The sequence below is a fragment of the Mobula birostris genome, chromosome 6 (assembly GCF_030028105.1).
Source record: "Mobula birostris isolate sMobBir1 chromosome 6, sMobBir1.hap1, whole genome shotgun sequence".
Taxonomy (NCBI): Eukaryota; Metazoa; Chordata; class Chondrichthyes; order Myliobatiformes; family Myliobatidae; genus Mobula; species Mobula birostris.
In genome coordinates, this window is record NC_092375.1 from 136,967,746 (window position 1) to 136,980,498 (window position 12,753).

The 12,753-nt window shown below is 40.4% G+C and overlaps 1 protein-coding gene and 1 pseudogene across 5 annotated transcripts in view; one reads left to right on the forward strand and one right to left on the reverse strand.

Annotated features, from left to right (window-relative positions):
- Positions 1 to 12,753, reverse strand: part of LOC140199398 (abl interactor 2) — a 161,604-nt gene that overhangs the window by 113,987 nt on the left and 34,864 nt on the right. The gene's annotated exons all lie outside the window — the stretch shown is intronic.
- Positions 1,033 to 1,555, forward strand: LOC140199401 (small ribosomal subunit protein uS9-like; annotated as a pseudogene).

Sequence of the window (12,753 nt, forward strand, 5' to 3'; positions counted from 1 at the left end):
CTATTTTTGGCTACCTGTTTGCACGACATATCTTATTGTAATTCATGGAACTACAAACTCAGAACACATGCCAGTGATATTAAACCTGATTCTGATCAGTCTGAAGTTTGGACTTCCCTTCCCCAATATCATCAGCCATTCACCCCACCACTCCTCCTACCAGACCAGAATCAAAATCAAACCATGATATCAGTGTAATGTTCAGGTTCAACAGTTATGCCTCTTGCAGCCATTCAACTTAATTATATTTACCCTTCAGACAAACAACTTTTAAGGATAGCTAAGTGAATAAGTGCCCTGAGCAATATTCTGGCAAAAGTCATCACCTTCAGGACAGCACAAAACCAATTGAGTTTCCTACAGCACTACTGATTATGCAACTATTTTTGAACAGGAAACATAAACGCTAAGAATTAACTGGGGAGTTATTAATACAAATAGTTAGAGACAACTGATTGATCACAAGTCGGATGAGTCAATGAGTTAGATTTCAATCATCTCAGTATACAAAGGCCAGGTTAGAAACTACTTATTGACCCAAATGCACACATTTTCCAGATCACAAAATAAATTTATATGTTGAAATTTCCCATTTCATAGCGCCTTTACTGACGATTTAGTCAGCTAATGTTGGAGGCAGAGTGAAACATCTGTCTGAATTCACTGTAAAGTGTTCACTGTACAATGTTAATTTTCTCAGGATGCAAAATTCAAAATAAATTATCTTTTGTCACTGTATATGTCACTGTAATAGTTTACTACAAGAGTAGAAGATAACAGTTTAGTTAAAGAGTACAGAAAATACAACTTAATTTCAGCAGTTTTCAATGAAATCAAGATAATTTTGCTGAAAAAGCAAACAGATCTTAGCTTGATACAAATTGTGTACTTCATTTCAATCTGTTATTTATGGCCGGGCAGTTACTGAGCTTGGAATTACCCTCTCTCTATGTCAGTTTGGAATAAATATATCATGATACACTGCACCCAGCTTAAGGGAACACTGATGTCTTGACTTGGTGGGTCGGAAACCCCGTACCGTCTTTCTCGCTGCTGCCGCTCTGCCAAGAACATGCCAGCGAAAGGACCTTTGCAATCTGTTCAGGTTTTTGGGCGAAAGAAAACAGCAACTGCTGTTGCCCATTGCAAAAGGTGAAACAGCCTCATCAAAGTGAATGGCAGACCTCTGGAACAGATTGAGTCAAAGACCTTACAGTACAAGCTGTTGGAACCAGTTCTCCTGTTGGGCAAAGAAAGATGTGCTGGTGTCGACATCAGAGTTCGTGTGAAGGGTGGTGGTCATGTAGCTCAAATCTATGCTATCCATCAATCCATTTCTGAAGCATTGGTGGCTTACTACCAGAAATATGTAGATGAAGCATCCAAGAAGATCAAGGACATTCTCTTACAGTACGACAGGACTCTACTGGTTGCTGATCCTCGTCGTTGTGAGGCCAAGAAATTCGGTGGACCTGGTGCCCGTGCACGTTACCAGAAATCTTACTGTTAAAATGTTTTATTTTGATTTGTGGCAAATAAATACCTAATTGTCAATAAAAAAAAGGAAAAAAAGGGGGAAAAAAAGGGAACACTGACATTCTAATAACTCCAGGTAAATGCAAGGCTGTGGTATTAAGCAACTACATCCAGCTTGCAGGATCAAATCATATTGGTACACCTCAACTGAGCCAACTATAAATTTTAGGGTTGCGAAGAAAACAAAATGCTCAGAAAAGCTTCAGCACCTTATTGCTTGAGACTTTGCCTGCTTAGGAGTGGGAAGGTGTCGAATGAGGACCATGCAAGGGTCTTCTATAATATACCCTTTAATTGAAGGGCCAAACATAATGGACAACCAATTCGAAACCAAGCCCATTAACGAGTTAGCACCTTCAGAAAAGACCAAGTCTTATTAATTAAACTCACTATTAACTATAAGCAAAGTCTGATGTTAGTTCAAAGTACAGGGCCTTTTCCTTCTCACTTATGGCACCCTCAGCCCAAATGTTGTACTGCAGGAAAATGATTTACTCCATCGTTGAAAATTTACTGGTTTCACATATCAGGTTGGATTCAGCACTTCCAAACATGTCAGTAGCTAAATATTTCACTTTTGACTCAGGAAAGAACACACTTGCCAGGCAACTCTATTAGAGCAAATATAAAAGTATAGAATAAGTTACTTCAGAAGGTGACCATGAATTAATATACAGCATGATGGAATAGATATAAAATAAATGAAGGCAAATTTAAGTTGGTTTAAGGAATTTTCTGTAAAAAAAAACACTGACATTTGGAACAGGGAGCTTGATAGTACAAAAGTAAATGCTTTACCATAGAAAACATCAAATCAACACTCATGCACAAAATGCTGGAGGAACTCAGCAAGCCAGGCTGCATCTATGGAAACGAGTACAGTCGATGTTTTGGGCTGAGATGTTGACTGTACACTTTTCCATAGATACTGCCTGGCCTGCTGAGTTCCTCCAGCATTTTGTGTGTGTTGCTTGGAGTTCAGCATCTACAGATTGTGTCTTGTTTGTGACCACAGAGAACATCATGTTCCACATCAGTAATTACCTCGCAAATAATAAAAATAAAGCAGCAGATTCATTCATTTCGATTTATTTATATTAGATGGGTAATGAACTGACAAGGCACAACAGAGCGTAATGCCAAGTGGCGTTAGCCAATTCTAAGACAGACAGCTTTTTAATTACAAAAAAAAAATCACCAGATGTATACAGGTGAAAAATTCACCCGATGTATGTCAATCAACTGCAAGCAGAAATAGAAGCCAGCAATCATTTACAAATTAACATTAGCCCTAACATTCTTACATACAAGTCTAAAGGTAGATGAGACCCAAAGGCTATGAATCGGAAACAAAAAGCAGTCAGAAGTGCACGGGTCTGTTGACTTGGCTCATAGACAGTTGCCTTTGACAGAAACACCATTAGAACAGGACTCTCTTCCATGTTAATGCAGTACATTCTATGTTACACTGCAGTTTTATACAAAAAAACTGAGTGATTGGTCAAAAGTGGAATGGATCAGTCTCCTGTAGTACAAGAATGTTTAGGGTAACTTAATCACAAGTACGGTTAAAATGAAAGGCAACGAGTTATACAGTACTATGTATTCAGCAGTGCTTCAACCCATGTTATGTGATAAGTTTCAATTAAAGATGTTTCCTAGTGTAACACAGGGTAAGATTTGCTACTGCGATATCCTGTTACACACTGACAGATTTGCAGCAATCAAGGACAGGTTGGATCCAATCAGCATTTTACTTGGGGTTATAATGTCATCAAAATGATACACAATATGGATCAGCACTGAAACAATGACAAGTATTCATCATTTCACATCAAACAACAGCACAGGAATCCAACAGCTGTTTTGTTTTCTCGACACCAAATACATAAATTGCACACAACCCTCAAGATATTCAACATCCCAGTCAAAATGGCACTGGTGACAAAGCAGCATTTTGCGGGTGCACACAAAACCTCTAGAAATACCTTGTCTGAACTACTACTGTTGCAATCTGTGGCCTGTATTTTCCCTTTATATATTGTACTTTTAAACTGTTTTAACAAACTAGCAATTACAAACGTTTGTACACCCTGAAAGACTCAGCGGACTCGCTCAGGAATACAGGTACGGCACCGTTAAGCAGGTGAACATATATCACCCTGGCCAGAAGGGAGGACTCCAAGCCACACTAAAACACCAAGGCGTAAAACTTCCTCTACATAGTATCTTGTAAACAAACATACAGTCACTGGAGAACAAGACTGAAAGCCAAAGGGCAAGATTGCTCAATCGGAGGGAAATGAGGGATTGCTGCATTCTGTATTTCACAGAGACATGGCTCAGTCTGGACAAGCCGAATACATCGGTAAGACCCAGGGTTTGTCGATACACTGGACGGGCTGGTCTGCTGATTCAAAGAGAGCAAAAGGTTGGTGTCTATGTTTCATGATAAACTCAGACGTAGCAGTCTTGTTGCGTTCTTGTTCCTCCGTTTCCCCCAACCGGGAACATCTGATGATCAAGTGCTGACCATTCTATGTACCAAGAGAGTTCTCTGTGATCCTGACTACAGTTTACATACAACCAAAAGCCGATGTTAAGCAGGCACTCGATGCACTGAGAGTAGCAATAAGCAAACTAAAAACAGTCTACCCCAATGCCTTTCAAATCATTTAATCAGGCTTCTTTGAAGAAATCTCTGCCCATTTGTCATCAACATATCAACTGTAGCACAGGAGTCCCAACACACTTGACTACTGTTATACTAAGATCAGGAATGCCTACCGCTCTATTTCTGGACCGCATTTTGGGAAATCTGACCATTGGTGTGCTCTCCTCCAACCTGCATCTGGCAGAGGCTAAAGATCAAGGGTCCAGAAGCAAGGACAACGAAGAGGCGATTGCGGGAGGCAGAGGAGCAGCCACAGGACTGTTGTGAGTCAGTGGACTGGGCCATGCTCAAGAGGATCTGAATGAATGCACCTTGTCACAGTTTTTATAAAGTCAGTCATGGATGAGTGCATCCCCACAAAATATTTAGTCTTCCCAAACCAAAAGCCTTAAACGAATCAAGAGATCTGCAATCTGCCGAGGGCTAGATTGGTGGCATTCAGTTCTGGCAACTAACTACAAAAATTCCAGGTATGAGCACCAGAAAGCCATCTCACATACAAAGTGCTAATTCCAGAACAAACTGGAATCATAGAAGGATACTCAACAAATGTGATTGGGCTTGAAAGCTATTAACCCTTACAAAGTGAAACCAAGCAACATAGGTGACAACAAGGTTTCACTCCCAGATGAACCCAATGCCTTTTAAGCTCACTTTGATTGACAAAGCACAGAGGCACAATCACAAACTACCACAGCCTTCAAGGACCCTGTGATTTCAGTCTTTGAAGCCAACACAAAAGCATCCTTCAGGAGTATGAACCCATAGAATGTATCTGGTCCAGACAGGGTAACTGGATTCACAACTTAGATCCACTCCTGTATGCCTACCATCACAGCAGGTCAACAACAGATGCTATTTCATTGGCTCTTCACTCAACCCTGGAACAATGAGACAGTGACCATGCATTCATAGGATGCTCTTCAATGACTACAGCTCTGCATTCAATGCCATCATCTCCTCAAAACTAACCATTAACCTCCAAGACCTAGGCTTCTATGCCCCCTTGTGCAAATGGATCCTCGATTTCCTCATTTGTAGACCCAGTCAAGTTCAGAATGGCAACATGTCCTTAGTCCCCTGCTCTACTCGCTTTATACTTATGACCATGAGGCTAAGCACAGCTCCAATGCCATATTTAAGTTTGCTAAAGACACCACTGTCATTAACTGAATCAAAGGTGGTGATGAATCAGCATATAGCAGGGAGACTGAAAATCTGGCTGAGTGGTGCCACAAAAACCACCTCTCACTCAATGTCAGCAAGACCAAGGAGCTAATTATTGATGACAGGAGAAGGACCAACACATTTAAATTCCTCGGCACTATAACTTCCAGCACTCAAATGCCATTATAAAGTAAACACAGCAGCACATCTACTTTCTTAGAAGTTTGTGAAGACTTGGTATGTCATCTAAAACAAACTTCTATAGATGTGCGCCGGAGTGTGTACAGACCGGTTGTATCACAGCCTGGTATGGAAACACCAATGCCCTACAAAAAGTAGTGGATACAGCCCAGTCCATCAAGGTTGAAGCCCTCCCTACCACTGGGCACATGAACCAGGAGCGTTGCCAGGAAGGAAGTACAGGTGCCTTAAGTCCCAGAATACCAGGTTCAGGAACAGTTATTACCCTTCTACCATCAAGCTACATTGGTTGCTTGTCCGTCTTGTGTGTTCTATCGTTGATTCGATCGTGCTTCTTTGTATTTACTGTGAATCCCCGCAAGAAAACAAATTTCAAGGTTGAATATGGTGACATATACATACTTTGATGATAAATTTACTTTGAACTTTTAGAACTTTGAAGTAAATCCCAAGGTACAATGTGTATGAAGTTCTATCAAGTTTCAAGTTTATCATTCAATCAATACATGAACAAAACAGTGCTCCTCCAGGGCAAAGGTGCAGAGCATATTACCAACAACATATATCACATATGGTTGTGATTTCAGAAAAATACAGTCAACAGAGAAAAAAAAATATATCCCAAGGCCCTCAGTTGTCCTGATCCAGCTTTTTCTTCCACTAAGCCAACACTACAGCACTGAGTGAACCTGGAGGGCAGCACCAAGAGAAGGAGCCAGACCCAACCCAGTGCAAATTTCAGCGACACACAGCCAGTTCCAGGGTCTCCTTCGCTGGTGACCACAACAAGCGACAGTGAGGCACGAGGGCCTTTCCGTGCAATAACCGAGGCAACACAGCTGTTTCATTCTCGGTATCACCTACGAACCAGACATTACCAATATCCAAGAGGATTTTGTGATCACAATAAAAACGTCCAAGACAATCACTCACACCTTTATGGACCACACACCATTTTGGTACAATGGCGCACAGATCCATGTGACGACACAGTAAGTCCAATTCCATCACCATTGAGCAACTTGCTGATGACTTAGACCCGCAGTAACTGATGTTCTTAATCCCCAGTGATAATAAAACATGTACAGGATGTACAAATACTTCTTTGATTAGATCCAGAGTGACTGCTAAATCTAACAGTACAGCCATTAGACCAGAATCATGTTGCAACAAAGTGGAAAGTATTACCTTCAAGCTAACCCAATAAATTTAGCACAACAATAAACTTTAGTTGAAATATTTTATGGAGAGTCATGATGCTGAGGAAGTTAATACTTCAAACAGTTTGAAGACCTTAAAAGTAAAAAGCACAAGTGCTGTGGAACTGCAGGCTCTGCTTAACAGAACCCAACATCAACATGTAGAGTTAATGCCCTTCTATGGTACAAGTTCAAATGCCTAGGTCACCATTTTTAGCCAACCTTTTGTACTGAAGGCACCCAAACTAATTGGGTGGGCAGCTTCACGCCCATATTTCCTGGACAATCTCACCTGGTCCAGGAACACCACTGGGGTGTAAAATAGGCCCAGCAGAGATTGCACCTTCAGAGGAAGCTTAAACAAGCATCACTCCCCACTGACAGCTTAACTATATTCTACAGAGGCGTGGTTGAGAGTGTGCTGACCTTTTGCATCACAACCTGGTACTCCAGCTACAGTGCTGTTGACAAAAAAGCCTTGCAGAGGGTGGATAGGGGAGCAGAGAAGGTTATTGGGGTCTCCCTTCCCTCTGTCCAAAACCTCTTTCAGAGTCGATGCCTCCAGAAGACACAGTACATCATTAAAGACCCCTCACACCCTATCCATGAATTGTTTGTTCTCCTGCCATCAGGCAAATGTTACAGGAGCATCAAAACTAAAACCACAAGGCTACTGAACAGCTTCCTCCCACAGGCAGTCAGACTGCTAAATAGCTGCTCTACCTGACTCTGCTTTGGACACTTTTAACTTGCACTGGATACTTATAACTTGATTTTAACTGACATGCGGCTGTTGTGTTTTATCACTTATTGTTATGTTTATTATTTAGTGTTGCGTTTGTTATGTTATGATTGCATTGCTCCTGGGAAACGCTGTCTCATTCTGCCCTGCAGAGCTGATGTACGGTTAGAATGACAATAAAGTTTTTTTGAATCTTTTGAATCTTTGATATGCTGATGCACATTAACAGAATCAATATTCTGACTTCAAGCATTCCAACCTGTCACAAAACTACTCTTTCATTTGATGTAAACAATTCTGAAAACTGAAGATGAGTGGAATGCTTTTTACTAAGAATCCATGACTGAGATTTTGAACAGTATCCATATTTGTAAATCCAAGGTTTTCAAAAGTACTTACTGTATGTGAGCTTATGTTTTAGAAAAACTTAACTATATACAGTACAGAAGTTATACTACTACCCACTGTGCTTCCCCCATTCCTTCTTCCTATACCTTTCCTGCCAATCCCCTCCCTGCTTCCCCTCCTCCACCCCCTTATCTTTCCCCTTATTGGTTTTTTCACCTGGAACCTTCCAGCCTTCTCCTTCCCACCCTCCCCCCACCTTCTTTATAGGGCCTCTGCCCCTTCCCTCTACAGTCCTGATAAAGGGTTCCGGCCCGAAACATTGACTGATCATTTCCACGGATGCTGCCCGACCTGCTGAGTTCCTCCAGTGTGTTGTGAGTGTTGCTTTGACCCCAGCATCTGCAGATTATTTTGTGTTAAGCAAATTTCACACAACCTAGACAATCCTTCAACCATTTCAAAAGTAACAGCTTCAAAAGGCAGCAATATTGTGCATCACAAGATTTTACTTCATTTGCAGTTGAATTAATGAAATAGAATGAAAAGGATTAAGAGCCATGTTCTTACCAAGGCCAAGAAAGAGCATAATTGCTAAGTTATGATCTGTTTCCGGATATGGTTATAAATTGAGTGATCTGATAAATATATATGGGAGTTACATAAGAATATAGCTGTACGGAAAGTAACATTAATTTCAGTTATAAAATTTTTAGTTTAGTCTTTTATTTCACCCAACCCTAATAAAGTTTCATAGCCAGCCTAATGACTCTGGAAAGGTCCCACAGAGCTACCTGGCTCAATGCAATTAAAAATATTTTTCCTCAATAAAAAGAAATAAAAATACACAATATAGACACAGCACACACAGAGCTCCTCTCAGTCTTAGAGCTGATCAGCTGGAGGTGATATCTCGATTGCTGCTGACTATGTGAGAAGTCTTACTGCATATGAAAGCTGCCATCGAATATTCCTTCCTCTGCACCTCCATTTATTACAAGCTGGAGAAGAATCACCAGATATAGCTGGAATTGACGCTGGGTTTATTCCATATTCTTCTGGTAACTAAAACCCTACATTTGTTTCACCTAATGATCACTTTTCAACCTCATTCTGCACTTGCGATACCTAATCAAATATGACCATAACATCTTAACTTAAATTCAGATTCTCAAGAAATAGCCACTTAGTGAGGTTATCATTTACTGCAAAATGATTAAGGAGAGAACGGGATGAGTGGAGAAACAATTGCACAGGCAATGAATAAGTAACAAACAGATAATACAACACAGAACAAACAAAAGGTAACATATCTCCCCCTTTGCAATGGAACTACATACAATTTAATATTTGAAATATCTTGTCTTTTGCCAGAAACACAGTATTAAAGATTCTGCAAAAATAAAAAAATGACAGGAAAATTAAAATTATCAGGTAAATAAAGTCGGAGAATAAAAAGTGAGAAATAAAAGGGTTTCAATTCAAGGAATATTGACACCCATTCCTGGGAAAGATGGCATTGTTCCACTGGCAAAGGCTTCATCTGAACTGGGCTAGGACTGGTGTCCTAACGAATCAAGCAACCAGGGCAGTGGATAAAGCTTCAAACTAAATGGAGGAATGAAGAGATGTCTTCGTGAATTAAGTAAAAAAAAAAAATAAAAGAATGCAATAGCACAGAGCAGTGAATTGGGTAACAATAATCTACATTACACTGAACACAAATGTGAGCTTACTTCTGGCCACCTCACTACAGAAAGGATGTGGATACTATAGAAATATCAAGCAGAGGAGATTTACAAGGATGTTGCCTGGATTGGAGGACGTACCTTATGAGAATAGGCTGAGTGAACTCGGCTTTTTCTCCTTGGAGTGTCGGAGGATGAGAGGTGACCTGATAGAGGTGTATAAGATGATGAGGGGCATTCATCATGTGGATAGTCAGAGGCCTTTTCCCAGGACTGAAATGGCTAACACGAGGGGGCACAGATTTAAGGTGCTTGGAAACAGGTATTGAGGGGATGTCAGGGGTAAGTTTTTCACACAGAGAGTGGTGGTTGCATGGAATGCACTGCTGGTGGTGGTGGTAGAAGCAGATACAAAAGGGTCTTTGAAGAGTCTCTTAGATAGGTACATGGAGCTTAGAAGAATATAGGGCTATGTGCCTGGGAAATTCTCGGCATTTTCTCGAGTAGGTTACATGGTTGGCACAACATTGTGGGCCGAAGGACTTGCAAATTGCTGGAGATTTCTAGAGCTTAAGCAGGGAAAAAAGAGAAAATGACAAAATTGAAGACTCTTTAAATGAATGCATGCAGTATCTGTATCAAGGTGCATTAGTAATACAAATAAAAGTGTGTACAATCAAATAGTTGTAATAGACATGCTAAATATCTCATGATACTCAAGTTTTAGAAGCATTGGCAAAATGGAAAAGGGAAGGTAGCCCTGATAACAAAGGATGAGATAAATACGCTGGAAAGAAAAGACCTTAATTCAGATAATCAAGCAGTTTCAGTTTAGATGGAGCTAAGGAACAGGATTTGAAAAAAAATGCAGGAACAAGTTTTACATATGCCATTAGTGAATACCAATGATGGCAGTCAGGATGGCTGGACCATCCTTTTGAACATAAAACTTGGAATTGAACACAATTATTTGAAAATATATTTTAACTTGATATTTCACACATTACAATCTTAGATAGAATTTGACAGAAACTGCCAAAATGATCCAATCACAATGTTGTAGTATAAACATAACCAATCCAGTTCAATTCAGTTCCAACATGCATGTGCAATTTTTTCATCATTGTCTCAGTGACAAATGAAATAATACCCGCACTTAGGGTTAAAAGGATAAATAACATTTAGGTTGTTTCTGGGGACAGAGCAACAAGGCATGTGTTGCACACATATTGAATAAACACTGCATTTTGAAAAACTTCAAAAAAGAATTTTGAAGCATTGGCAAGTAATTTCAGGCATTACTACCACCTTCCACTCCAACTGAAATTACATCATTGATAAATCAGTAACTGAATGGAACGAGCACAACAACTTGAATTTCAACGTGAACAAGACCAAAGAGGTAATTATAGACCTTAGGGAGGCATAGAATGACCACTTCTCACTGCACGTACACGGTTCCTCCGTGGAGATAGTTGGAGCATCAAGTTTACACATAACAAATCATCTCGCCTAGTCTATTATCACAAAAAAGCACAGCAGCATTTCTACTTTTTGAGGAGACTGAGGCCAGCGACGCTTCCCCCCCACACTCCATTCTAGCCAATCTTTACAGGAGCACCATCGAGTGTCCTGACCAGCTGCACTACCGGCTGGTACAGGAAATGCAAAGCATCTGACAAGTCCCTACAAAGGACTGCTGAGAGGGTCATTGGGGACTCTCTTCCATCCACCAAAGATACTTAATAGGACAAAGAGCCTTTGGCATTGTCTTTATCGCTCCCATCCATCCATCCAACAATCTCTGCCTATCATCAGGCAGGAGGTGGTGCAGAACTAGGGGAAGAACTGTTAATATGGGAAGTAGCTTCTTCCCCAGAACGCAAGCCTTCTTTCGTTTAGCGCTATGCACGTGTACAGTTGAATGACAATAAACTGAACTCGAAGTTTCCCTGCGTTATTTCTCCCCAACCCAAGAATGGTGGTCTGCTCCAACCTCAGATTCTCCTTGGTCCAAGGAATGTAAGCGACAATGAATATTGGTAACAATATGCATTGGTTCCAAGATAATGAAAAATGTGGGATTGTCAGCAGTATTACAACTGTAAAAAAAAAAGCAAAGGATGTTCTTTTTGTATATTTATTAGGATTTTGTAAACTTACAATATTTAAGGATACAACTTTTAGGTTCATGTGTATTGAGGGAAATGTCCACCCCATCATGTATCTGAATGTTGGGCATGCTACAAATCAGGAAAATAGACTTGTACATAACTACTATAACAATAACTAAGGGAGAATTTCATCAGCTTAAAGATTGAATACATCAAATCAGTAGTTAATGTTTGGAGAATGAATTCATGGAATTCAAGGCATTAAGTTCCCAGATCTAGGTTTTGGAAGTAGTAGCAAAAGAGAAAGTGGTTGCACTGGCTATGGACTTCCAAAATTGCACAGATTCTAGATGGTAATGTAACCCTACAGTCTAAGAAAGGAAAGACAAAACAGAAAACTAAACAGCAGTTTATATGATATCACCAAAAGGAAGTAATGTGAGATACTTCGAAAATAACAACAGGATTAGTTAGAATTTGATTTGGATACATGAAAAGAAAATCATGTCAACAAATTTATTTTGAGTTTCAGATTTTAACAAGCAAAAACAAGCTTCACTACCAGATGAACTCAACGCCTTCGATGCCCACTTCCAAAGGGAGAACACAACTACAGCTGTGAAGATCCCTGCTGCACTCGATGACCCTGCCTCAGCAAGGACCTGAACCCATTGCAATTTGCCTATCACCACAATAGGTCAATGGCAGACGCAATCTCAGTGGCTCTCCACATGGCTTTAGATCACCTGAACAACACAAACACCTACATCAGGATGCTGTTCATCGACTATAGCTCACCACTTAATATCATCATTCCCACAATCCTGATTGGGAAGTTGCAGAACCTGGGCCTCTGTACCTCCATCTGCAACTGGATCCTCCACTTCCTAACTGGAAGACCACAACATGTGCAGATTGGTGATAACATATCCTCCTCGCTAACAATCAACACCGCTGCACCTTGGGTGTGTGTTTAGCCCACTGCTCTACTCTCTATATACATATAACTGTGTGGCTAAGCATAGCCCAAATACCATCTGATGATACAACCATTGTTGGTAGAATCTCAGGTGGTGACGAAAGGGCA